We start from the raw sequence: 27,480 nt of genomic DNA, 5'->3' as shown, positions 1-27,480 counted from the left end.
TTTCAGTGCTAGCCCCTTTGGTGTGGGAGCAGTGGCTGGACGTTTCCGATTTGGGAGCTGGTCTGGGGGGGGGGGGGGGGGGGGGGAGCACCCCGCCGGCAGGACGGCAGGCCCAGCCTCTGCGCCGCCTCCCCGCTCCCCTTCCAGGCTCACAGACGGTCCAGCCCTGGGACTCGGTCCTCCTAATCTCCCCAGGGACAGCAAATGGGAGCGGGGAGCAGTAATCCCTCTCCCCCCCCCGCCCCGGCTGGCCATCGTGTGAGGGGGTTAACGCTTTCCTGCCCCGGGGAAGCCTCGGGTTTCTTACTCGGCTTCTGCTCTGGCTTAGCAGCAAAGACATCGGGAAACGTTCCTGCCATGGTTGGGAGAGGTGGGAGTGTTTAAGAATTAACCCGGCCGGCGAAGGAGGAAAATCACGACCGGTAACATTTACTAGGAAGAAAAAGGAAAAACCCCACAGATGTGATTAGAACCAGGCATTTCTCGCCGGCACGCAGGCAGCATCTCCTTCTGCCCAAGCCCAGCGGCTGCCACGGGCTGCGCATCGGGCAGATCCCAATTACAGCAGACTCGTGCTGCTCTCCTGGCCGGGTCAAGGCCGGCAGAAGCTGACCCCAGGTCACGCTGCTCGCAAGGCTTGGCATTGCAATGCCAGACACAGAAACTGCAGCAAAGAGGGACACACGACCGGTGCCTCTCTGCAATACTTCCTTAGGCGTCCTGAGAATTGTCAGCTGCGTACTTCCAGCCTCTTAGTTTCCGATCCCTGGGTCTGGAGGTGATGCTGTGCAGAACAGCAAGGAGGAAAAAGTAATTTTCAGCTAAGGAGCAGTCCCTAGCCCAAATCCACTGGCTGTTCAATAGGCCGCTCCGTCACGTAGTAGCACCTCCGATGTTATTATCACTGTGCGGCAGAGAGAAGCGTTCTCCGGCAGCATTCCTATTTTCATTTTCCATGGGTCTCCATTTGTTCTCTTAAAAGTATTTTTTAATAAAAAAAAAAAAGTCCTAACTGCCTCTTCTGATTCACTGCATATGATCGTTGATAATAACAACTGGGATATGGCACATGGAAACCAAAAAAAGAGAAAAGGCAGGAAAAGAGATTTAGGGAGATATTTCAAAGATTTAAAAATAACAACGGTGATGGTTAAATGAGAAAATTTTCTTCTCTGCCTGGGGAACCAGAAAGGCTGTGGTTAATGCTCGAGTTCCCCTGGTCAGGTTACCCACCTCAGCGATTACAAGAAGAGCTGAGCAGTGCAGCTCGAGTTCAGAAGGGGAGCTGAAGCATAGCAGAGGCTCTTTGATGCATTAAGACAGCCCAAGTCAACAGCAGGTCTGGCTGTAAGGGAGGCAGCAGCCTTGGAGAATGTGACCTACATAGGGGCTTCAGCCTCCCAGGCAGCATTGAGGGGAATCAGCGGCTTATACAGCCACGGACATTTCCTAAAATACTTGTAATTGCGGTACTCGCCGGAGCAGACGACAGAAAAGCAGACCAAACGTTTCCACAGGGTTTTATTGAGGTATGACTTACGAATGAGCCTTTTCATTTAAAAAAAATTGAAAAAAGGTAAATTAATCCATACATTTATTCAAATCCCCTGCTATGATCCCAAGTCAGGCACAAAGCAATGTTTCCTTCCCAAGCCAGCAATTTTTCCATAAAAATAACCTCACAAATGGAAGGAAGAGGTGCTTTACGTTTTATTTTCTCTAGGAAGTAATAATAATTTTTAAATGGGCGATATACCTCCAGCCCTGTTTTTCCCTTAAAATGACCCCAAGCTGCACAGGAAAAATATTTGCTCTCAGTGCTTGAACAAACCTCAGTGAATTAAGTTTTTGTTGTTAATGGCAAGGCTGCTGTTTATCTGCGGAGAATCAAACCAGATGTGGAAAATAACTGAGGGTTTGGTGGCTCAGCAGCTCACCCTTCAACCTCGTGGAGGAAGCCCGCCACCTAAACCTGGTCGAGGTCGCAAACAGCCCTAAAGCCTTGGAGATGCCTGGGTTTGTCTGCCGTGGCCGTCGGTGCCCACCCAGTTCCCAGTGGGAGTCAGGGGGTGAGAAGTGGGAGCCCCGGCTGGGCTCCAGAGGAAGAGCCGAGCGCTTTGGCACTTCTGTGCCCTCCTCGGGGAAACTTTCACACGGTGAAGCCAGCTTTGAGCTTGTGACATCACTGAGGGTTAATTAAAATGTTAAAAATCTGCCATAATTGCCATCCCAGAGAAAATAATGTGTTCTACTCCATAAGACTGGTTGGGTAAAACTTTTTTCTCCCACCAGAAAGTTTCCCCAGACTGGAAAGATTCAATACCTGGAGAGCACTAACGTGGAAATGCAGTGGTGGCCTATAGCAGGACGTGAGGGTGGCCGCCCCGTGCCACCTCCCTCCCCGGGAGCCGGGCTCCCCGGCCAAGCTGCACCTCCCACGCTGCCCCCCGGGACCTCTGCCGTGAGGAGTGGGGATCTTGCTAATGAGGGGGGGGGAACGCAAGTACCCTCAGCAAGTACCTTGGCCAGAAGGTCTGCCCCGCGGATGTGCAGTAATACACTTCCCATATAGCCCCGCAGCGGCATTTCTGAATTTTAGCTGGAGATGTGTGTCAGAAAATGTTTGCTTTGTGGCTTCTACATTTGTGTTGAAAACTTTCGCAGGAAGACAAAAAAAACCCAAACCCACTCATCACAACATTTTCTGACCAACTCTATTAAAACCTTTTAATCACATTTTTGACCACAGAAGCAGGAGGAAGCTGCATCCTTGAAGTGTTTTCCCTATTTTGCACGTGAGCTTTTCATCCCGTCCCAATGAATACCCGCGGCATTAACCACAGCCATCTGACAGAGCGTTTGAAGCACAACAAGCACGCGGGGCGAGAGGCTGAAGAGGCGACCGTGGGCAGTGTGTGCCAAGGAGGGGTTCACAACAGCCTGCTTTTCCACTCCACCGCGACCTGCCTCGCCTTTCCTCACCGGGGACTTGCTTCCCCCTAAAACAAGCCTGAGCCCTGCAAAGGAAACACCTAAGCGGTGGGGAAAGGTGGCTGTGCGGATCCATTAGCACTTCATTTCAGTAGCCCTGCTCCCTGCAGGAGATCTAATTGGGCTAATGAACATTAGCCCTCTTCAGGCGTACTGAACCCGGTCCGGCGGGAGGACCAGTGGGAAGCTGTCCTGGCACGCCCCGGGAGGTGTTGGGGAGGCACAAGGCTCTCCAGTGGCTCCGATGGCTTATTCATATCTCTCACTACATGCACCTCTGAATGGGATGATCGACTGCATATTTGGCAAAGGGCAAATTTAGCAAAGGGCTCACCCATCTCCCGCTCTCTCTTCTTGTAGCTCTTTCCCTATGAACAGATAATATAGCTCTTCATTTTCTTCATGGGATGGCCAACAGGTACTGATGGTTTAACCCCACTTTACCCTTAAATACCCAGGCTTATACTAAAAAAGTATAATTTCTGGAAACAAATTATGTGTTTTGGACAAACATCCAAAATGCAGAAAACGGAGGGCGGTATTTCCATGCAGTATCTCTGTGGCTGCTAAGTTGTCTCCACTGGAGTCAGCCTTGCTAGGCTTTCACACGGCTGAGATAAGGAGATGTACACTCTCCAGTGAGGTACCAATCCTACCACATGCACCAGGGAGGCAAGGGCAGGAAAGTCACATTATGCCCCATCTGATAAGGCTGTACTGATGGTCTTGCGAAACTGAATAAATACCCTGTTGATCTAGCCATATTCATCAGAATATACAAGTTAGCATTAAAACAGTGCATGTGATTTAAATATTGCTGCAGCATTGCAAGAAAAGCGCATGCAGGTGTTAATGCAGATTTGCATGGGGCTGTCTCTGTGCACGTATGAAAGAACTATTGACTTACAAAATCAGGTTGCCTTTGTAACGCCACGCACAGATCTCCTTCTCTCCCCTCCCTGGAGAAATCAGGATGTGAAGAAGCAAAGCTTTCTTCCTTCTTGATGTTTCCTAACTAGGCCAGATCACTTTGGAAGATGGCCAAATGTTAATTTAATATTCACCGCTGACCTGTTTTATTCCTCTGAGGTTTCGGTAAAAAGTTGGGTGAAAGCCTTTTCCTCTGTTTGTCTGAAAGTGCGCCACTGTTAGTGCCAATCCCTGAAGCACAGTCTGCAGTGCACACATAAATGATTTATTCAAAGCTACCACTACTTACTCGCTCCATCAACACACTCCTGCAGAAACGTGCTAGCTGCCGCTCAGGTAATATTCACAGCAGCATCAGGGAAAAAAAAGAATAAACTGCTTCCTTTTTATTTTAACACCCTTCTTCATGTCTCTTCAGAGTCATGAAAGAGATTTGGAAAACAGGCAAGAAATACCAAACTCCCAGCTCTCCTCCAGCTGACTGCATATCACCGGGCTGCTTAGCCAGGAGATTATGCAGCTGTGTAATCTGCAATGCAAAGCTGAAACCCTCCCGCAAACCATCACTACCTGACTGCAGTACAAAGGTGCTGTTCTGGCTACTGGAAGTAAGAGAGGATAAGGGGAGGAAACTGCAGAGGCAGAAGAGATTTTTTTTTCCTTTAATAGCACATGAAAATCCAAGTCAAAGTTGAATTTGAAATTTGAAGCGAGTGAAAATGGTGGTTTTTCTGCTTGCAGGCAGAGGGCGTTGTGATCAGGTGTTGCTAGACATGCTGGTCACAGCTGCCCCTACAGAAATCATTTTTTAACTGAATTAGGAATTTACAGATACTGTACTCACATGCGCATGTGTTCGCATGCAGTATCACTCATTACCTGTGCAGCAGATTCTGCTAGACAGACAGACATGCATACGTACACGACTGATGGCCATCAGTCCACAATAGCCCTGCTGACTTTGGAAATTGCCCTAAATATCAAGCATATGTTATGTGTCGTTAATCCTCTTAGCTTCCATTTTCTACAATAGGAGTTGTGAGTGTTCAGCTCCTTCTCAGACTTGGCTACGGAAGAGAATATATTTCTGTGCTTGCCGCTACGTGCTCAGATACCTAATTTAAGTTACTGGTTGTGATAGGGACACTGAATTTAAATTAATGATTCTGGATTCGGTCTTTCTTCAGTGGAGGGATGAACTGCTGTGCTGTAAATGCTGATGTCCCAACCAGTAGTAGTCATTAAAGATCTTGATGATATGTCTCACAAAACGTCTACTGGTCTTTTTCTTCAAATCAAGCTGCCTTAGAAGAACATACCCTTCTCATTTTAATTGGAAAAACTATGCTGAAGTTCCTGAACTAAAACATGGTGTTTCCAATGAGCCCCGGTACCGATGTCAAACACCTGCACTGCTACTCCTGCCTTGATGGCCTTTCAGACACGGCAGTTTTAGGCAGTGGATCACGCGGGATAAAAGCTGCTGCAGAAGGTGACGTCTCATACATAATTTGATGCTCGCAAAACTGTATCAGAGGCAGATTTTCAAATGGACTGGAGGTGCATGCTGAAGGGTCCTGACGGATGCTTTACAGGATACAAATATTTATACATACATATAGGTAAATTCCTCTCAAAGGAAGGACAGATTTTCAGCTACCCATGATTTCAGTGATGCTTAGGTGACACATTACAGCACTTCTGAAAACTTCCAGAAGGTAGATATGCCTCCATGGGACTAAACCCTGTTGAAAACCTGCCCTATAGGGTGAAAGTCAGCTCATCTAACACCAGTTGTCCAAAAGTGAAGTGCCTACCCTAATCCAGTCGTCCAGACTCCGCTGAGTCAACTCAGAGAGATAGGCACCTTCGGAGGGCAACTCACGTGGCTTACCTTGGACGCCTCCATCACGGTGAAGTGAATACCCACCTGCCTTGCCCACTCATGCCCACTCTGCCTTGACTCTGCCCAGAGCACCCTAGACCAGATAAGTCACTTTTAGGGAGCTGCTCTTAGACAAGATGAATCCCAGCCTTGGAAATTAGCTGGAGTCTTTTCCTCTTTCTCCTTGTTTCCTGGTAGAGATCCCTGTTGGGAATGCTCTCATAACCCCAAGTCCTCAATTTAGGCTCCAGGTACGGAAGTGTCTGTTCCCACACCACTAGCACCGTTCCTCCTCCTCCTCCCAAATCCATTTCGCTCCCCAAAAGATGAATTCAAACAGATACATTCAATACCCAGAACAAGTAGCCAGGCAGCGCCTTTCTGTATGTACAGAAACTTTTAACCTTTTTTGGGGGTCTTTTCCTCACAATAAAGAAATAAACTTGCAAGGCGACTTTTGTAGAAAAATTGAAGCTGAAAGCTGACGATTTGTCTGGTTTTTCCCTCTTCTGAGACTAACCTTGACTCTGCGTGCCAAACACCACTTACCAAACAGCTCCCCTGCTACCTGCACGAGCTCTGGTCCTTGCGTGAGGGCTCCCAGCGAACATGGCCTCAGCAGCTAACTTGCTGCTGACACAGAGCCCAGCTCTCCTTTGATTTACAACCTCCTTACGCTGGTCCGATGCAAACATCCTGCAGCCCAATGTTATTGAATAACTTGTACGATCTGTCTCCTGTGATTTCCATCAAAAACACCTGGCCTAAAAGATTTTCATAGATCATAAATCCAATGTTTTATCCGGATTTCTCAAGTGATGGTGAGCAAGATGTTTGCACCTGTGGGAGCCTGTTGAAAACTTCCTTCAGCAAAAGATGGTTTTTGAAAGGAATAAAGATTTTCTTGTGGTTTCCAAATCAATACCGTCACTTTGGAGGCACACTAAAGGGAAGGAGTTTTGTTTCCACAGAAAAAAATCCTTACTAATGAAGACGTTTTGCTTTGCTCAAAAATTTCCATGGATGAGAAACAAATTAAAAATCTCTTATGTCATCATTACCTAATGTTTAATTAAGTAAACAATCCTGCTTTACCAGAAAGGCAGCAATCTATATATTTTGGACCAAAAAAATGCAGACATTTCAACAAGTACAAAGCCAGAGCAAGAAACTGCAGGCACACAATAGCAGCTAGTGTTTTTTTCTGCCAGTGGTGGAAACATTTCCCTTCAAATATCAAACAGTGAATTCACTTCTTAAGGTGAATAGTTCAAGTGATAAAGGCACGTCGGATAAGAATGCAGAGGACAGAGAATCACACATGCACATGTTAACCGCAAATCATCTCATGTAGTGTGACTTATTTATACCGTACATCAATAAAATAACAACTTTCAACCCACTTAGTGACTTTTTGTGTAGGGACAGAAAGCAAGCACACCTAAGTAGGCAAGGAATATTCAGGTTAAATGTACAAATTATTTATACTTCATAGTCTATTTTGGAGGAAGAAGGGTTGGGGGAGGAAAGGGGAAGAAGCAGAATGTACTTCAAATAGCATTATTTATCATTTCCTGACTAAATATAGCATGTGTCTCAGGAAAAGATTGACTTGGGCTTTCCAGTCAGCAGCAAAGGGAATTAACCCATGCTGGGTTTGGCATAAACCGGTAAATCCTTCAAGTATGATCCACCCCTTAAATTTAAGTCCAAGCTGAGCTGCTGGAACTGGATGTGAGGAGAAACATTGCCCTTTCGATGACAGTTTGCCTTGAAGAAAATATGATTTTCTGTAACGCTTGCGAACCTCTGAGCGTGGCGGGATCTCTATGGTATGGGAGGACGACCCACCCCCTCTTCAGTCATCGGTCAGCCACAAGCAGGAGACCTGCATCCAGATGTGCCAAGGAAACCAGCCCTGGATGATCTAAGTCCAAACAAAAGTGAGCCTCCAAGCTCCAGGAGACCCAGACACGGAGCAGTGTGTGGCCCAGGAAAGAAACTAGCAATTTCTGAAGCTGTGAGGCCCTGCGTTTGTGTAAATCTTGGATTTCCCCATTTTTTTGGTGGTGTCTGACCTTTGCCTTGCCTGCCTCTGCAGTCTGAGTGAACAAAGTTGGCAGTGCTGTTCATGGGAAGGATTAAGCAGGAGCACTATTTCAGTATTATGTTCCAGCACTTGCCTCAAAAGCCGTGCAAATGTGCAAAATAATACATTCCATTAAGTGATGAAAACTCACATGAAAATTGAAATAATGACCCCTTTGGAAAAGCAACAAATACTTCACCAAGCAAAATCACACTCGCCTTTGCACTTCCAGCACCAGACTTATTTTACAGCCCTCAGAATCGACTCTGTCATTTATATTTCATCAGCTATAGCACGCTAGGGTACTATAAACATAATCCAAAAGAAGTGCCAGCTCAGCTTCCAGAAAGTAAAAAAAAACCCAAACAAACCCCACCAAACCCAAGCCCTGCTCCAAAGGGAGACACAGAACAACCATGGGGTCTACTCCTAACAGAGGGAAAGGCGGGCTCCTCCCTCCCGTCAGAGACAGCACCCCTTTCCAAGGAGTTACGGATGGGTTGCTGCAAAGGTCACAGGATGGGGATTGACGTCTCTGTGCTGTAAAGAGAAAGAGGCAGACTTCTCAACTGCCTCAACCGAGGATACTTATCTTATTTTAATCCCAAATTTATTCCTGGCCCCAGAAATCACTGCTGTTATCCCACATATGTTATTACGAGTTATATACATCAAGCATGCTGAAATGAAAGCCTAAGGCTCCAGACAACGTTCTTTCTAGTGCAGAAGTTGCTCCCGTGTTATCTGAAATAATTTGTATGTCTGGTTTTCTGTCTTCCCTCCGTTACCTCTTTGCCCATCAGTGCTGTCCATGTTTGCATTGTGATAACTTGACAGATACACAAACAAGTAGCAAAAAAGGTCTTGAGTATTTATAGTCTTCCTGTTGTTCTGGTGTCACATTATCTGGTTTGCCTGCCTGGAGTGAAAGGAGGCAAGGCTGGCTGGATGCCTTGGCTAATCCTAACGTGCTATCAAGCTTTTCCTCTAAATCACCAGTTCAAATGCAAAGTCAGCAGTGACTGGCCATCCTTATGACTTGCTCTGGCTGCCTTGTAGAGCTCTTGAAATGCCATTAACTCTCACGAAACACATACCTACTTCAGCAGAAACCCTGTTGCAGTATGACTTGCAGCCATAGCCCAGAGGCTGGGCACTGAACAGGCGTTCGCTACCACATCACTTCTAGATAAGGCCATGGTTATCACCCGTGTAGGGCATGTGGGCCCTCGGAGAGCTTCCTCTTGGGCTCTATGTTAGCAAGTGGTGCAGGGCAACGGGAGCTGGTCTGCAGAGCGAAACATTGCTGAGGACCTCATGTCCACAGGACCTGCAGTTCGGGGTTTTTTTGCCTCCCCCCCCAAGTTCTCGCCTGCCCCGTGGACTGAGTGCCTGCTAGCAGAAATGCACTGGGCATCCTCCTGGGACACATCTTTGGGTTTCGTTTCACCTGGAGGCACCTGCTGTGCCTGGCATGGCTCCACGCCGCAAAGCAAAACCCAAAAGGGGACCATGGGGAGTGACCTCCTGGACTGACCTCTGGCATCCAGGACACGGGTCAGGGAGGAGGGGGGCACCTCACTGCCTCCCATGCAGCCTACCCCACCACCTCTTCCCCCCCAAGCATGGGGCACGCGGGGAGACTGCCAGGGGGGGACCATGGGGAGTGACCTCCTGGACTGGCCTCTGGCATCCAGGACACGGGTTAGGGAGGAGGGGGCACCTCACTGCCTCCCATGCAGCCCACCCCACCACCTCTTCCCCCCCAAGCACGGGGCACATGGGGAGACTGCCAGGCACTGAGTGCCTGCTAGCAGAAATGCACTGGGCATCCTCCTGGGACACATCTTTGGGTTTCGTTTCACCTGGAGGCACCTGCTGTGCCTGGCATGGCTCCACGCCGCAAAGCAAAACCCAAAAGGGGACCATGGGGAGTGACCTCCTGGACTGGCCTCTGGCATCCAGGACACGGGTTAGGGAGGAGGGGGCACCTCACTGCCTCCCATGCAGCCTACCCCACCACCTCTTCCCCCCCAAGCATGGGGCACGCGGGGAGACTGCCAGGGCATGTGGCCTCGCTGCAGCCAAACATGCGCCAAACGTGGGCCGTGCACGTGGCGGGCAAGAGCAGGCAGGTCTCACCGCTGCCGCTGCAACCGCAGCTCTGCCTGTCCGCTGGAGCGAAGGCAGCTGGCTCCTACCCACCGCCCAAATTTCACATGGAAACACAGTCATGTATACACGGATGCCACTGCTATCCAAAATACGGCCATAAATAGCATGCAGGCTACAGCAGTTGTGGCAGGCTGTTTTGCCATAAATAGAGGGGAAAATGGGTCAAGCTGTGACTCACGCATGTATGCTCGCGCAGGGTTTTGCCCATTGAGCCTGGAGCCGCTCTAGTATTTTCAGTGGAGTAAACCAGAGATGGTACTGGCCTAAGAGACTCTACGCACACTGATTTCCTTCAGTTTGATGCAAACTGCTCCAACAATCCTACCTTTACCATTCCTTTTGGAAATTATTGCACAGCACAGGAAAAATCAGGACGTTTTTCCCTTTGAAGAGTTGCTGGTTACTACTGTGAATAATTCTTCTCTTGCCTTGGTCTTTACATGTTCTGCAGGCGCAGACTATTGCATCTCCTCCTCAGCTGTGGCACTGCCAAGCAAGCCAGGTTTAATTCTTGCAAAGCACAACCGACAGCCTAGCACCATTCCAGCTCCGTCTTTGCTGCCCTTTACTGAACTCTAGCCAAATTACCTCTATTTTTCTGGCAACCGAACCAACCCCAAAATTCCAGTTACAGATCAAGTCTCACAGTGACAGGAATTACTGTCTCCTTCCCTGGGACCTGAACTCTCTCCATAACGCCTTATGTTTTAAACCTTCTTTGAAGCCAGTCAGTGAAGCGCTGCCCACCTTCCCACATGCTCCTTTAGCGCAACTGTGTTCCACTTCAAAACATCAAAACCATGTTTCATGTTTTTCCCTAGAGCTTAAACTTGTGTTTTAACAAGTCAAATCTCACTTTGTTATTTTCTGCTCATTTTTCCAACCTGGCAAGGCCTGCCTGCCTCCCTGTTCAGTACTGTTCATGGTTCTCACTGGCTTTTCCAGTTCTTCCCAAGATAGTGTCACCTCCAAATTCCTTGACTGGTGTTTGAGAAAGGAGCCTTCTTAATAATAAGTAAAAAAAGAAAAGAAAAGAAAAGAAAAGAAAAGAAAAGAAGATACTAGATGCAATAAGCCAGCAAAGCAAGTTGCAGAGCCAGTCCAAAGTAGCAGACTTTGCCATCTGTGTGAGCACCAACCAGTTACAGAATAATGTGAACACAAAAGGATTATTTTTTGCCTAGAGAAAAAAATCAGTTAAAGATCTCAAAACAAATGGTAATGTCTCTGCTCTTCCCAATAGCAGGCATTATTCGCTGATCTTTCAGGGAAATTAAGGCAAGGAGATTTAAAGGGATTTGCTCAAGTCAGCACGGGAAAAAAATTTTCGCACAGAGATGTCCTGATTTTTGTTCTGTAAAAGCAAAACCACATTTAATATCTAGATATATATAGTTTGATTCTAGACTCTGGTATCAGTGTTCTCAAGAGTGTACTGCAGTATGATTAATTTCAACTAAATGTTAAAGAAAAATGAATATCTATATAGAGAACCCACAGTCAAACTCAGTTTGGTTTCAGAGACAAGATTTCACTTGCAATGTCTCATCTTATTTCAAGCGATTTCATTTCTCTTTCTAATTGCTCTCCAGTTACACAATCCCCCCTCATGGTACTGAGTTCTTAGCAAGTGCTTAATTAACAAAAACAAAAATTATGATCTTTCTTCCTTCTCAGATTGCTAGTGAAATCACTTCATTGACATATTTTCTAAAAATTATCTATTTCGGGTTGGCTGTGTCTGTGAGTAATGAAATGAGTAACTGCAAGGAATGTGAAGCAAAGCTAAAGAACAGGAATGAGTTTTGAATTTAATTTTAAAACCCCCAACATTTCTTTTCATGTATGGAATTAAGAGCAAATCATTTAGTTCTAGTTACTGGGGTTTGACTTAAGCACAATTTTCATGTATGAAAATAAGAGCAAATCATTTAGTTCTAGTTACTGGGGTTTGACTTAAGCACAATCTCTCCTAACGAGTACAGTGTATTTCAAAATAATGTAGCCAGTTAAAAAAAAACCCACAAAAAACAACTACAAAGAAAGGTGGACTTCATTCTCTCTGGACAAAATAATCAAGAAGAATGACAGTAAGAGATGATTAATATTCCAGATGGTAGCATGGTCTGTAATTAAAACACGATATGCCAAAAGATTACAGCCAAACAAGAAGCCTGCCCTCATCCGCTTCTTAGCATTACTAATTGTACAGTTATTAGGCCAAACAGTGGCTTTTCCTCATTATACTAATTCCTTTATTTGCCGTGGAGCTCCTGTCTTAAAGCCCCAGATGCCAGAAAACCACTTTATGCCACGAATAACCTGGCAGAGGCAGAGAGGGGCACTTGTGAGGGACAGGGACAGAGACGCGTGGACGGAGGAAGCGTATGGCATGAAGGAGCCCCTCGTCACTCTTCCCTTCAAATCTCTTTCTTACAGCCACCAAGCCAATGCTTGGCCAAAAGTTCTTGTCTCGATCTCTCTCCCACTCCAGGGGTTGCTTCTTCATGCAACTTGGGTCACGGACGCCAAGTGCCTGGGGGGGATCACCGCCCAGGGACTCATAGGGAAGCTCCTCCTGCGTATGGCCCCAGAGGTGTCTGGGTGCACAGCTAAGGGGTTTGCAGTGCCAAAAGAGCTCCTGTCGTCGGACAGCCTGCACCCCACCCTGCCGGTTATCTTCTGTAGCGCTTCGCTGTAGCACTGAACTGAGTCACATCGGTGCTCAGAGCTTGCAGTCCCAGAGCAAGCTCTCGCCCGAAAGCCCACCAAAGTCCCCCCATCCGCTGCACAGCAACGTAAAGCTGAACATTTCCACTCCACCAAGGCAAGCCTGACCCCACACAGATGAACCAGCTGGGACCTGCTCACTAAATGTCCTTCCTACATCTGTACAGACGCACACTTAGCTTTTCAACAGGCATCGTACGGAAGAGATGAAGGATGTGGGGCAGTTTGTCCACGTGGATAACATGCGTACTATTAGAATACACATTAAAAACATTTCCCCACTGGAACGCAGCATTTTTTAACTCCAAACACATGCTGTACTCAATCTAAACAGAGCTAAAAGAGAATGTGAAGAATTGGATGTCGTTCACAGTCCCAACAGCCCAGCTTTTCAAATCTCAGACCACCCTTCGTCTGATTATTTGTGGGCCTAATGAAGTAATTGCAGAGCGGCGGCCTGATTTCCTTGAATCAAATGTCAACAGTCACCAATCTCCAGGAGTTTACGCAGCTTGGTAACATAGTGACTCTGCAGCATGGGGGCCCATACATGTTTTTCATATTAGGGAGCAGATGGAAGCTGTAATTCCCTCTAGAACGGAGGGAAGCCTTTCAGCAAACAGTAGCAGATGACATGCTCATTTCTGGAAATGTTTTCCACTTCTATCCAACAGATCAATGGGTTGTGGAGGAGAAGGAGCTGAAACAGTCAGACGTGGTTGGACAAAACACTGCAGAGGGGATGGGGAAATACAACCACCACCTCATAACCCGCAAGTCTCTGTTTATCTGGTGCCCGGCACAGGGACTCGCTGCTCTCCAATGCCAACAAATTCAATTACGGTGCCCAGGCAAAGAGCTCTGCAAAGCTGCTTGGCTTTTAGAAACGGAGACCGCATTAGCACGGACAACATCGTGCTATTTCTCAAGAAATAAGACATTTTTCACTAGGTGGGCTTTACAGGTGATCTAACCTTTCTGTAGAGAAGACGTTAGTGCAGCCACTGAGGTGGCAGGATGGCTGCGGTCTCTGCAAGTTTGCGTGTATTTAGAAAGTACAGAGTGCTTTTTCTTGAAGTCAGAGGTTTTGCAATCCTTCCTGCAGTAGGGTCAAGCAGCCTGTCGGCTGTCCGACTAAGGGAGGTAAGCTGCAAAATACAAACCCTGGTTACTTCTTTAAAATGAAAATACCCAGGCTTGCTGTCTTTTAACCCTCTTTCAGGCATGACTGTTCTGTCAGCCAGGCAGCCTCTCAGGAAGGCAAGGAGCACGGAGGGCTTCAGGTATCCTCCGAGCTTGACAGGGAGACTCTCTCACAAAGAAAATGCTCAGGACATTTTAATTCAGCCTTCGCAATGCAGTACCTGCCAAGAATATTTCCCCATCCTGCTTTCCCTTACTCCTAGCAAGGAGACACCAAAGCCTGCCCTCGGGAAAATACACTGGTAAAATTTAGAAGAACATGAACTAGCAAAGGGAGTATAACTGGAAGACTGTGGAAATACAGAATAATGTGGCTTACGGTGGGATCTACACCGCTGTACATTTTTGAAAGGTGTACAGATTTGTTTCTTTTTCATGATGCCGATTATATATGTTCCCAAATTCCAAGGGGCTGTTTAAAATCCCATCTACTGCATAACTTGGATATTTCCAACACCGTGAGTTTTCTGGAGTATTAATTATAATGCTCGTGCGTGCCAGCTTAGCCCATTTCTGAGCTATACATGATCCCTCTGGCAAACTCTGCCACTGCCTCAGCTCTGACCTACATCTTCTTGGCTGCCTAATTCAGAGCTTCTCCTGCCCGAAGATTGCCCGTCAAAGCGTAGATGCCGAGCTATTTGCTAAGGCGCAGAGAAGCGCTCTGTGACAGATCAAGCTCCTGTTCCCAGAGGTGCCAGGCCACCAGCTGGGAGAGCTGTCTTTCCTTCCTCTCTCCTGACTGACAACCGTCAGTAACCAGCCCTCTAATTCATGCTGCACCGCAGGAACTAAATAAACAACTGCATTAGGCAATTACTGCAATAAATGCCTTCTTTCTTCCCTCATTTCCACTACCAATTTGTTGTTGGAGGCAAAAGACCACCTTGTTGGAGTGGCTTAATTTTTTTAATTGTGAAATAACCACCTCACTGACAGGTGGGTTACGGTACATGTTTAAAAATCCATTTAAATGAACATGAAGTCAGATGGTCTGTAATATAATGCAAATTTGAAAGTCTTTGCTTTTAATTCTGCTGAGCTTTTGCCAAGCTCAGGCATCCTCTATGGCAAACAAAAGATCCTCTCCCATGAAGCCAAAGTGTGTGTGGGTTTTTATCCCATTTTTATCCTCAAACATTTAAACTTTGAAATTGAGCTTGCCCAGTGTATTTAAGCACCCAGGATTTTGCTGCTGAGGCCAGTCCAGCCTACCCAGTGGTGAAGGCAAGGAAGGGAACCTGTGATGGCAGATGTGCTATTTAACTACGCCCAGCTATATGCTGTGCCTTTAGACAGAGATTTGCCTTGTAGACGTAGGTAGATCTTTTCCACAAATCTGATGATAATTAAATTCTCCTGGCAGTCAAAGGCAAAATAACTCAGTAAGCTGACAACACGTTCAAAATTAATTCTGATTTTTAGAGGAGATATCTTTTGGCAAGGTTGATTTTCCTACCAATCTGACTTTTTTTTGACATGCAGCTCACTATTTATTAAGCAATATCAGAGGTTTGAAAATCCACTGAATGCTGTTAAAGCAATTGCAACATTCAGATACATGAGGAAAGTGTGACGTGGTACTGATGTATTTAGCGTGAAAACAGATTTATATCAAAGTAGATGTCTATAGCTGAAAAGTCTAAAACAACTGCAAATTTACACTCATTGCTCTTCAGTCACCTTTGTGTGCATTATACACACATTTTATAATGGGCTTGTGCATGTATTTCGCTTGTATTTAATACATGTATAATTTCTTATTGTAAAAGTTTGTTCAGCCGTTTTCTCATGTGTATCGGGATACACGTGCAACCGAGAGTTGACAACCCCCTGTTTCACAACCCAAGTATTTCTACACATGCCACCTTGAGCTGCAGAGCATCAGCACGCTCTGTGCTTGGCATCCTGAGGGAAAGGCAGCTCCGAAATGAGGCGCCTGAGCCACGCAATGCAGCGTGCCCGAGAGGCACAGCCCTGATGCACTGGCATGAGCTGCCCGCGGCAGTTTCAACATCTCCTGCTCCTGTTACGGGCTGCTGTTACCACAGCAAGGAGAGTCAACAAGAAGAAGAAAGTTGCAAACCAAACCGTTTGTACAGAAGGGAAAAGGACAGGACAGAGATGTTTAAAAACTGATGTCGTATGGCCATGGATCTTTAGGATTGGCAGTCACATCTGCAAAGTCTGCCTGGCCACTCTCCAAAATACTGCCCGCCGCAAGTGGATGGGTATTTGCATGAAGATGCGATGCCTGTCTTTGCCTCTTGTTGCAATTTTCTCTTAGTGTTTGCCACCAAGCTTGGTATATAATAAGCGCACGTGTGGGAACACAGGCAAGTCCCTCAAGGGAAAAAGCAATCCTTGGAGCAGACACAGGTTTCAAAGTCTCCAGTTTTGAAAGGCACTGCAGCAAGATCAGGTGCTTCCACTCACACAGACAGGAGCTAATTGTAGGATCGGTTCTGGCCTACAGGCTCTCTTTTTAATGGTTATGTCCATAAAGTCTTTAACTGCTCTCTGTAGTTAGTGACCACACACACAAAGAGGTCTTTCATTAGCAGCGCTCTATAGGAAGCCAGGGCACCAAGTAAATGATACCTTAATGTTCCCTTTCAAAGCCAGACTGGTTTGACAACAATGCTTGTTAGCGTACCGCCATACGTTCCTCCTGCCCGCCGTCCTCCAGCTTGCAATTAAGCTTACAAACATCTAATATTTAGCTAGCCTCCAAAACTTTGGCAGTAATTGTTTATGAGTTACTTTGGGAAGATGGAAGGGAAGAGCTATGTTTGAAGAGCGCGGCTCCAATTCCATGTTACAGCAAGTGCTCATCAACCACGCCGCTGCCAAGAGAGGTGCGTGCACCCAGCACCCTCAAGGACCGAGCCCCGCAGCTGTGCAGTCAGCAGGCAGGCAAACCCAGCAAGAATTCAGGGGTCCAGTTTATTTTCAGGGCAAAGAATTACCCTTTTGCTTCTGGAAAGTCCAATGGGATTTTTAATGTTCAGCCTTAGGTGTGATGCTGGTTTAAACCTGAGGCAGAGTCTGTTCAGCCGATATTACCACCTATAATGTAGCACAAGTCAGCTCTGGCTATAGACCTCTGTTTCCACCTGCAATATCAACGTCCGTGACTTTGTGGCCCAACGGAGATGGTATTATTCACTCCTGTTTAATTGACTACCGCAGCTTGCTACTTCTGTACCTGAAGTTTCTGGGTCTTTGCTCATTAAATGCGAAGCAAAGAGAGAAACACAAACAGCAACTGTCACAAAGTCCTTTTTTTTCTATTAACTGTGTGCACTAAACTGAACTATCTTACTGACAGCCGATGGTGGAGAAGTTAGAGGCGTTACAGCTGAAAGTATCAGTAAGTATGAAAGTGAACATTGCCAAAGCCTACAAAACCTCTTGTGTATTCAAATTAGCACGTTAAGTGATAGCATGTTAACTGGCAAAGGAAAATGTCCTGTTTCTGAAAGCAGGGGGGCTTCTTCCCCATATAATCTGCTTCCCTCCAGAAAGGAATCTCTGTTTATCCACATTAGTTAGGACAGAGTTGTGTTTTGGTAAGTCAGTCCTATTTTTACAAGGAAGTCCTATTTTTATAAGGGACTGTACTTTTCAGAGACTTCATATCAAAATTCATCTTCTTGGGGGAGTAGAAGCAAAGGACTGCATGAAAAACAGAAGGCAAGAATAACAAAGACTACACTTGCTGAGTCATGTGCAAATATACCTCAATATTTTCATCATTATTTAATTTGAGGCTCTTCTGATATTTTACAAAATGCACTTTTGACAACTTAGATTATTAAGGGGGATTTTATGTACCCAGCCTAGTTTGAATGATGTGACTACAAATACTTGAAAACACCAAAAAAAAAAAAAAGAAAAAAGGGAAAAAGCCCACAAGTGAATACTAAGTAAACATATTTAAGTGAATACGAAGTAAACATATTTAGAACCATTGAAAAAGAAGGTAATTCTTCATCACTTCTTCCATGGATTTTAAGTTGCATTCTACATAACTGAAATACAGGCTGATGGAAATGTGATATAAATATTTTTATTTTAGTTTTTGGGAAAAATGGTGGAGGTTTTTTTTTTCAGCTTGCAAAATTAGCATTCACAAAGCCAGACAGCCAGGTGTTTTGTCTGTAGGAGATAAGCATCTCATCTCTCTCCCAGCTTTGTTTGACAGATGAGCATTATCCCATCACTTTCAAGGCATATCAGCCAAATTGAGATCTTCCAGCTGCACCCTTTGGAGCAGATCAGTAAAATGGTGCGTGGGAAGTATACATTAGTAACGTAGCTGTCTAAAGCATTGTTGGAGATACTTATGTTTGGAAAAGCTAGCTACAAATATATGATACAGATCATCCTAAATAAGAGTTGGACTGTAGTTACATGGCCTATTTTCTGTATCAGCAAAGCCAGCTTAGGAAACCCTTGCTTTCCTTTGTCTTCCCCCACGTTCTTAGCAATGTATATTAGGCTTTTTGACATCTTAGAAAGGCAATATCACCCTCTGGAAATCCTGTGCTTTCCACTGACCACAGAGGGAGCCCAGATGACTAGCCTGCACTAGAAGTCAAAGTGCGAGACAGTTAAAACAAGGTGATTATAGGAGATAAACCCCCAGAGGAGGGAGCAAGTGCTGAGGCTGTGCTGTTAGGCTATGAACTTCTGGTGGGTCCTTCCAGGTAAGCTAGTGTTGTATCTGCCAGGCATTCAGCACTAAGTCCAGACTCTGACCTGAGCTTTAGTACCGCTAGCAGAAGCCAGCTGCCAGCACTCCTCATTTCCCCACAAAAGCTTTAGCGTGCGCAGCTCTGCTCACAACCTGGCGAGTAGATGGGAAATCTGGGAAATCTACTGAGTTTCAATGGGCAACAACAGGAATGCCTACGAAATCTTTGTGCTCCAAGACCCATCTACAAACCACAGGAGACAGTGCTGTCAGAGTCCAGATGACAGAACTGTGGGTGACCCAAGCCCATGAGAGATTGGCTTTTGATTTCACTAGGACCAGGTTTTAACTGTGCTTCTGTCATGACATAACCAGACCCTATTATATTCCTTATAACTTTCCAACTGGCCGTGCAACATTTGTCCTGTTGAAGATACCCTGGTGCCTCAGCCAGGAGAAGGCACGATGCTCTGGTTCTGCCCTCATTTGCACAGGCTCAACACTGCTCCCTAGTATGTCCCATTCCTCTGTCTCACCCTTCATCACTGTCAGGATGTTCCTCAGGCCCCTTTTTTCCGTCTTATCCTTTCCCTGCAAGCCTTGCCTGAAATCTTTATCATAACACCTCTTGACACATTCGAACCACTGTATTATTGTCAGATGTTCTGGTCATCCCAAATCCGGCAACTTGTGCCACACTCCTGTGAAGTGACACATCTTCCATGTCTTGCTTTGACAACTCGGCACTGGGCAGCTGAAGTCTATTTTTAAAAGTGCTAAAAATAATTGTTTGTTTTGTAGTGAAAATCAGGATTAAGCTGCTCTTCTATGCTAGGAATCTGTAGGGTTTCCTGGAGGGAGTTGGAGACTTGCTCCTGCAAAGCTATTTTTAGAGCATCCAAGACAAGTTCCATAAACACGTACTAAACAGAATTTTTTGCAAGTGGAAAGCAGTGCTTTTTAGCACATTTGGTCCCTTCTTTTTTTCTGGGTTGGTGCTCATTTGCTGTTGGAACTTTCTCCACAAAAGGGAAGAGACAAGAGGCAACAAGTTCCCCATCGCCTCTCTCCCTTTTTTCCTCTACCCTCGATGGCAAAGACACTCCTCCTGCATTTTCAAAGGATATCCCAGGTCTGGATATTACGAACTCAGGGCTACTTTCTTCTGGAGTATTTCTGACAGTCTGCTCCCTCCTGAGAACATGGGGCAAAAGACAGTTGCAGACTGGCTGCAGCAGAGGTGACCGTACTGCTCTGCTAATAACCTGGCAATCAAGGGGAGCTGTGAAACACAGGGGACCAGGCAGATGCACTTGACAGGCTGGTGGGCCTTTCTTCTCAAGTTATCGGTGACTGTGAGAAGAATCCCATCTCCTCCTCCTTCCCCACATATGAACTATACAGCCGTACTAAATAAATGTCCCAGGAAAGAGCTGGAGCTGCCCACAAACATTTCTGCCACTCCTGGGCTGATGCTCCAAATCTCACTTTTCAGCGAGGCTGCATACAGAGTTCTTCTATTTGCTCTTTATTGGGGGGATATTTTAAAATTATCCTCCAGGCAGCAGCAAAAGCAGTAGCAGATTATGCTAGCCTCCATCTTAATAATCTGGAAGTTTAAAGTGGTTTGTCTACAAAAACAGCCAGGTGGTTTGTCTACAAAATATTTTGGAACTAGAAGCACCCAGCAGTATGTGCAGCTTAGAAAAGGACTATTTTCCTAACAAGCTTTCCCACAGCAGTGTTGTCAGTTCTCAGTGCCTTTGTATGCCCATGGATCTCCTTCGGTAACTTTGGCTCCCTCATGCTGCCATTCTCCCCCTGATGTTGCAGGCTCCAACAGGGCATCCCTGAATACTTCAGAACTTGATGATACACAGGATAAAACACCTTCATGCCATTCGCTGGTAATTTCCTTCATTACACTTGCCTGGCCAGCGGGGTGCGCTTCCCTCCAACACCTGCGGTGCAATTCTCCTGCTGGTTGTAGGGCACCGAATCACACATTTCGTAAGGGCAACTTCTGCTCTTGCAACTGGCCCAAACTCTTAGGAAGGATGCTGGTTACATCTACAAAGACAAGCCATGCGGTGTGGAAACTCCCTTCCCATTAAACATTTTCCAATAAGGACATTTTCCTTCTAAAATGATCCGTTAAGATTAGGAGTGAAAGGTGAACCGCTGCTCCTAAGCAAAGACTTCATGGGTATGTCTGTGAAGAGAAGGTTTTGAAAGTTGGTCACCTTCACATCTATAGTCCCAGTTTAAACAGGTGATGACTGAAGGAGTGGAAAACAGTGCTCAGTAAATATAAAAATAGATATAGCAGGGTGAAAAGGAGGAACAGAGCTTAGAAATGTTTACTAAAAATTTAGTGGCACTAGGAGTTGGGGACACATGTAGGATTCGGCAAGACAGAGGTGGTGGAATGGTTTGTTATGGATGTTTTGACTTTTGTTACTGACTTTTATATGAATACAGCATCATTAGGAAATTTGGGCCAGGTTTCACATCCCCATGGTGCCATGTGGAAAACCAGAGCTTTGATTATGAGCATTTGCCCAGCATTTCTGGAAGGCTCCTGTTCAAGATCTGGTATGACTCAGAAACTTTTTCATATAGCTGCAAGGTGTGTTAAGGAGTCTTGGGACATCAGAGAGTGGGTTACTCTGCCTGGGCAGAAAAAGCTGCTCTGTGGTTCATGGAACAAGTCACTGAACTCTCAGTCTCCTCCTGTTTATTGATGAGGAACTCAATGACAGAAAGGTGTACGGCAGTACTTTGGAGTCTGCCAACAAAAAGATATGCATGAGGGCAGCACGAGGGCTCTTCTTAATACCTACATTGTTCACTCTTGCAATTTTTTTGTCACTAATTAAATACCTGAGTCACAAATAATGCAAGGATTGGGTTGGGTTTTGGGGGTTTGTTTGTTTTTTTTTACATGCACACTTTATTTTCATACTCCTTTCTTTTCTATCCAGCTCTGTAAGCTTTTCCTTTTAACACTTCTGCCTCAACTTTTGGCAACACCTGGATCACATACTTAATTTGCTTTTTATCTCATCAGCTTGTTGGCTTTAAACAACTGACACACTCCATCAAAGGAAGAAAAAAACCAAAACAAGAACCCTATTAACCTCTGTTACCCATATAAACTAATTAATTCTAACCCCTCCCCAATTATCTCTGGAGAGGGGAACAGCTTTTATTAGCTTCCTGCTCTTTTTCCACCCCTCCTCCCTGTGGCTGCTTGCCTTGCTCCTGAGGAGCGAGGCACTGACGTGCCCCCATCCGCGGCTGCCCTGGCAGCCCCGAGGGCTCTGCAAGTGCCCGGCTGCCATGAGATACTGAGCCCTGCGTCCCTGCTTGGTCACGGTGCCCTTCGGGTGCCCGGGGGAAGGAGAAGAGGGTGATTTTTCACTACAGCTTTTGGTCGCACCTGATTGTTCGGCCCACAGTCAAGGGTGGTGACCCTTAGCTTCTGACCTCGGATTACGTTTCAGGTTTTAAATGGGCTTCCCATCTGCTGATTAAAGCTTGTTTGTTCAAAGCGAAAGGATTAAAAAGAGTAATTATAATCCTGCTAATTTAAGTGATTCTTCATGCTAAACCATGCCTGCATGCATAGACATCTGTGAGCACACGTGCCTGGGATGGTTTTTGTGTGCATTTGTTTTAAACCTGTGCCAGCAGAGAGGGAGACAAAGATTATTAACTGGCTGCTGTTAGTCCTCTCTGTGCCATATATATGTCAACACACACAATCGTTCTTCCTTTTTCATTAAGAACTAACCAAAAGCAGTGAGGCATTTCAGTACGCTAAGCTCTTGCTTCTGAATTGTTATTCAACAAGTAACCTGACACGAAAGGTGAGATTAACTGTGGCTATCCTATCTAGCTCCACATAGCTTTTTGGTCATCTCTTTCATCAAACGCAGCCATAATGACACATTTCCAATGCACTGTATACCAAAGACAGATATTGTGCATGTGGAAGCAAGTAACGTGGACTAGTATCTACTTATTGTACGTAGGCGAAGGGGCTCTCGGCAAGAGTCCGGTAAAGCAGAAGGCAGCAAGTAGGGGAAACTCTGATGGGTGCGGAAGAGATTGTCAATAGCAGGTCTGGGGCTGTAACGATCCCGATCAGTATCACGCAAAACAAGTGGATCAATTCAGAGCTCAAAGCAAGAGGGAGGTACAGGGCTCTGGTCTCTTGGCAACTCCCTCTCAGCTATTTTGTGCCAAGGAAGGTGTCAGATGGACAGTCCTGGAAACTGAGCTCCTCACTGCATCTGGGCAGGGCAGACAGCCCGATGCAGACCCAACTAAAACTCAAGGCATGATTCATAGTTACCTAGAAGGGCTTTGGGCTCAGTCCTAACTTGGTCCAAAAGTTGTTTGAGGGACTTCTCAACGTGCTTCATGACCTGGGCCAGGAGAGATGTCTGGATCAGGATTTGGCAAAGCCCCAGGTGAGCCAGTGCCTGGAGTGGGGTCTGTGGTCCCTCTCCAGTAAATGCCCATGGCGCACCCAGAGCTGCCGGGCACAGACAGAGAGGGCCCATGTGGCTATGGCCAAAGCACAGGGTTCAGTCAACCTCATCCTAATGGTGTCAATCATAAAGATACCCATTTCTCGAAAATATCCCGCTAGCACACTCTGGGGGGCAACAGGTATTATACTGTTTTTTCTCCAGGAATAGGTATCTGGGCAGGCTCTACAGAGCCTACAAGGTTTTGCTTTTGGTTTTGTTGCCCTTCCATTACCAGCTGAGCAGCAGCACTGCAGAAACCTGCCTTGCCTTCCTCTCTACAGGGACGACTCAGGTTTATTCCATCCCAGGGTGTATGACACTCTAGTATTACCACTTAAGTAACTAAAAAAATACGGAGTGAATCTGATGTGCAGCCATTATAGAAGTGGCCCACATTACGAGGAGCCTAGCTTTGATGTGACATCGCGGCCACAGCAAGTCTCTACCCACTCCATCTGGGCTGCTGAATTTGAGCGTTTTTCTTCTAAGGATGCAAAGTTGATCCAAATCCAGGTGGTCCCTTCACCCCCCAGCTCACGTGAGAGCATCCCTTAGAAAAATAACTGCCAGCCCATCCTCCTCTTTGCTTTTTTTCTCTCCTGTCTGTGTTTCCCCTTTCCTGCCCCTGGGACCAGGGTGCTCAGCCTGCTGCCGGCCAGAGATGCTCTGGGAGGGAGCTGGGCAGCCACCGGGGTGGTGTTACCATGTAGGATGACCCCGACTCCTCCCCGTGGTGCCTGCCCACAGGAGGCTCAGCATGCTGGTGGTGCCAGGGTCTGGCCGAAACAGCCCCTGTCCCACCCCCATGGCGGTCTCTCTCACAATGCACGGGCTTCCCCAGCTTGTGCCTGCACGACGAGTGTCCCCATCTTTTGCTCCGCACTCCGGCTCCATGTGAGAGTGCAGCAGCAGCGAAATCAAGGCAGCAGATTAGAAATGCTAAAAATTTTCAGCGCTCCCTCCCCATCCTCCTCTTTGGGAAACTGCTTTCAATCACTTTATGTACTGAAAACAAACATGAAAGGAAAAACTCTCCTCTGCCTTCAGTTGTCAGAGCAAAAACTAGAATTCCCTGAGCTCTTTTCAGAAGTGCTAATATTCTCCCCTAGGCCTTCATTATATCGCACACAGATCTGCAGTCCTCTGCACACAGACAGGGAGGGAACAGCCTTAAAAAGTTGGGCCGCTTTATTTATTTATTTATTAAAAATAAAAACAAAAAATTGCCAGTACCAGTGAACAGCAGATCGGAGAGTGGAATAAAAAGAGAGGCTTTGGTTCCAGCGGCAATCGAACGGGCAATGTTTGGTCGGTGCCTGGGGCCCCTGACCTGGCTGGGAGGGAATACGGCCAATGTGGCCGGGTCCTCCCCTAGCCTGGCAGTTGCACAGGTCAAAGCAACTAAATTATGTTTCTGTAGGTATCCAGTTCTTCCCTTGTTCCCAGCAGGGATCTCAAACAACTTCTGCCTGCTGCGACTGAGCAAAATGGTGTGCTCCCTGCTCCTTGTGCAAGATGCCCAACGCATAAATTTCCTTGCTGTTCTCCCCGCAAACCATTTAGATTTTGTCAATGGCACTTCTGCTTCCAGGATCAGGAATATTGTTTGTTTGAAATTTGAAATTGAAATTTGTTCTAAGGGAACAAATAGTCTTAAAAGTCAAAATTCCAAGTGGGGGCTATTTGTGATATTTTTAAAATCTGGGCAAACCCCCAAATCATTACTACATTTGCCATCCAACAAAAAGGAATTACTTTCAGTTTGATCAAAATTCTATTCTCACTTCAACAACAGTGGAAGTGCTTTGTTCAGTTTGCATGATCTTATATTACATTAATTTAGAAAAATGTTTCTGCTGAAAGGAAAACTATTTCCAACAAGAAAGTTAAACCATTCGGTAAGATGAAGTTTAGAATGAAATTTTTAAAATTTACTGGAACACTTCAAAATTATTCTATAAAATAAAATTAAATTGCAATTAACAAATTTGGGGGAGACTTTTCAATTTTTTAGGAAATCAGCACTTTCACCTGGAAAACATATACTGGGAAATTTCTGAGAGTGCAAAGCCAGCTTTATCCCACAGTTATGGATCCCATTCTCTTTCTCATCTCATTTTCCATCTATTTATAATCTGAATGAATCCAGCCTAGGCCTAGCTAAAGGATAACCTGAGATGGGAAAGAGAAACACATTCAACACGAATGCCCTCTTTTCTCCTCAATGAACAGTTTTGACAGCCACAATGAAGGCACAAAATACATATGCAATGACTGAAGATAATGGGTTTGAAACAGGAAGAAATTATCTTCTGTATTACTTAACCTTTCACAACATCTGTGGTTTCACTTGTGCTGAGCATCCCACCTAACAACACTGTCCACGTGCTGACACCGTATGAATTTACATTCATAACAAAAAGGGAATTGTGAATCTCACCTATGGCCAAAGGACTTGGAAATCCAACCTCAGACTTGACAAAGCCCCATTTTACCAGCTTGGGAGTAAATTTGCAGGCCTACACAAACTGGATGCTCTTGGCTGGGCCTTTACCGGCATAGCTCACGCGACATCAGTGGGAAGATGCCAGCTTTCACCGCCTGAGCATCCAGATTTAGATCACGCTACGACTACTCCTAGTGAAAGGAAATGAAGGTTCAAAGCTAGGCCGAGCTTTACAGTGACAGCTGAGAGCGCTCTGGTGGCACCTCTGGCAGGTGGAGCCCTGGGAGGTGGGCAGATGGAGACCTGTGCCCAGGTCCCAGCTGCTGGGGGGGTCCTGTGTGCCCGCCTGGGCCAGCTCTCCCTTCCCCAGTGCCTCTGGAAGGGGTTTGAAGAGGGACCCTGGTTCAAGGAAACTCTCCTTTGGTAGTGAGGTACCCAAAGCACAGGGTAACCCAACCCAAATGCCAACTGAGAACCAGGCAATGGGACAAACAGACAGCAGGTGAAATTCCTCACTAATTCTCATGTCCTGTCACCCACTTATGAGCCCCTGGGGGTTTTTTTTTGCATATTACAATTGTGGGCATTGACTAACGTCAGGCCTGCACTAGCAGCACCCTCACTCCTGGAATAACTCCAGCACAGAAATGACATTTATAACACGCTGCCAGCAGTCATCCACATCAGCCCCCTCAATTTTTAGATCACAGTTTACAGCAGATAGAGCTTTTTTGTCTCTCACTTTATTCACACTGCCTAAAGAAGAGAGAAAAGGGAAAAAAAAGCTCTAAAACATTACTGTATTCATCCCTTTTAAAAAAACACCCCATGAAGCACTATTCTAGTTGGGTTTCTCAAACACCCTGGGAAGACATTAACCCTACCATACCATTGCAGGCATACAATGTGTATGGAAATGAAGATTCATTTGGATTTCACCTGCTAGCCCAGAGCATTTTTTGGCTTTCTCCAAAGTTATGTGAGTTAGATGAGTCTAAAATGTCAGTGTCACACTACAGCGCTGGGAACAGAGACAGGAGTATGGGAATTGCTGGCCTGATTTGAGCCAAACTTCGCAAACAAGAGACACCATGAGACATACGTCTACGTTCATAGCAAGGCACCTGCATCAGGGCAATAACAGAGTTTTCCAAGTGCAGAGCATCTTTCAACTGCCTCTAAGAGCCCTGTGGTTAGAAATTAGATCAACTGCTTCAATGTGCTATATAAATGCTAGGATATCAAACTAGAAGCCTATATTTAGGATGTACCTTCCACTCTTAGAAGTTGAAAGTATTTTTAGTGTCGTGTCTCTTGAATCAGTTGGTTGTGCCAGTGCTGGAAAGCACTGGTTAATTCTAACTCTCCCCAGATGCCATCCCAAAGGTCTGAGCCATTTGTCCACTGTCTGGGGCCCAGGATTTGAATGGTTTGTACTGCCATCGGTTCTTCTATGGCTTCTATGGCTCCACACATATTAGAAAGTATTAGGATAAACAAACTACTTTGAAAACTGGTATTTTGCGTACTGCTTGGTGCTGACCATCTAATAAGAAAGCCAAGTTTGTTCACTTGCCTCACTGGAGTAATCCTGAGAAAATCAGTAACGTAGTCAAGATACAGCCATGCCATTTATATAGAAGCCGTAGTTCAGCTAGAAGTTGAACATGGCATCCCTCAGGCTGTTTTCCAAGGCCAAAGAATTTTTAACCATCATTACAGCACTGAATGCATGCCACGCAACACATGTAATACACCCCCGCACCCCCCCCCCCCCCCTCCCCTTTTTCT

At 45.9% G+C, this 27,480-nt stretch overlaps 1 long non-coding RNA gene across 1 annotated transcript; it reads left to right on the top strand.

The window, feature by feature from the left end:
• On the top strand, positions 1–19,167 carry LOC109279396. Its single transcript, XR_002086149.1, has 3 exons — positions 1–60; positions 18,668–18,682; positions 19,157–19,167. It is a non-coding gene; the product is annotated as an uncharacterized LOC109279396 (long non-coding RNA).
• The last annotated feature ends 8,313 nt before the right edge of the window (positions 19,168–27,480 follow it).

The sequence above is a fragment of the Aptenodytes forsteri genome, unplaced genomic scaffold (genome assembly GCF_000699145.1).
Source record: "Aptenodytes forsteri isolate BGI_AS27 unplaced genomic scaffold, ASM69914v1 Scaffold273, whole genome shotgun sequence".
NCBI lineage: Eukaryota > Metazoa > Chordata > Aves > Sphenisciformes > Spheniscidae > Aptenodytes > Aptenodytes forsteri.
This window is presented reverse-complemented; position numbering and strand designations above follow the sequence as displayed.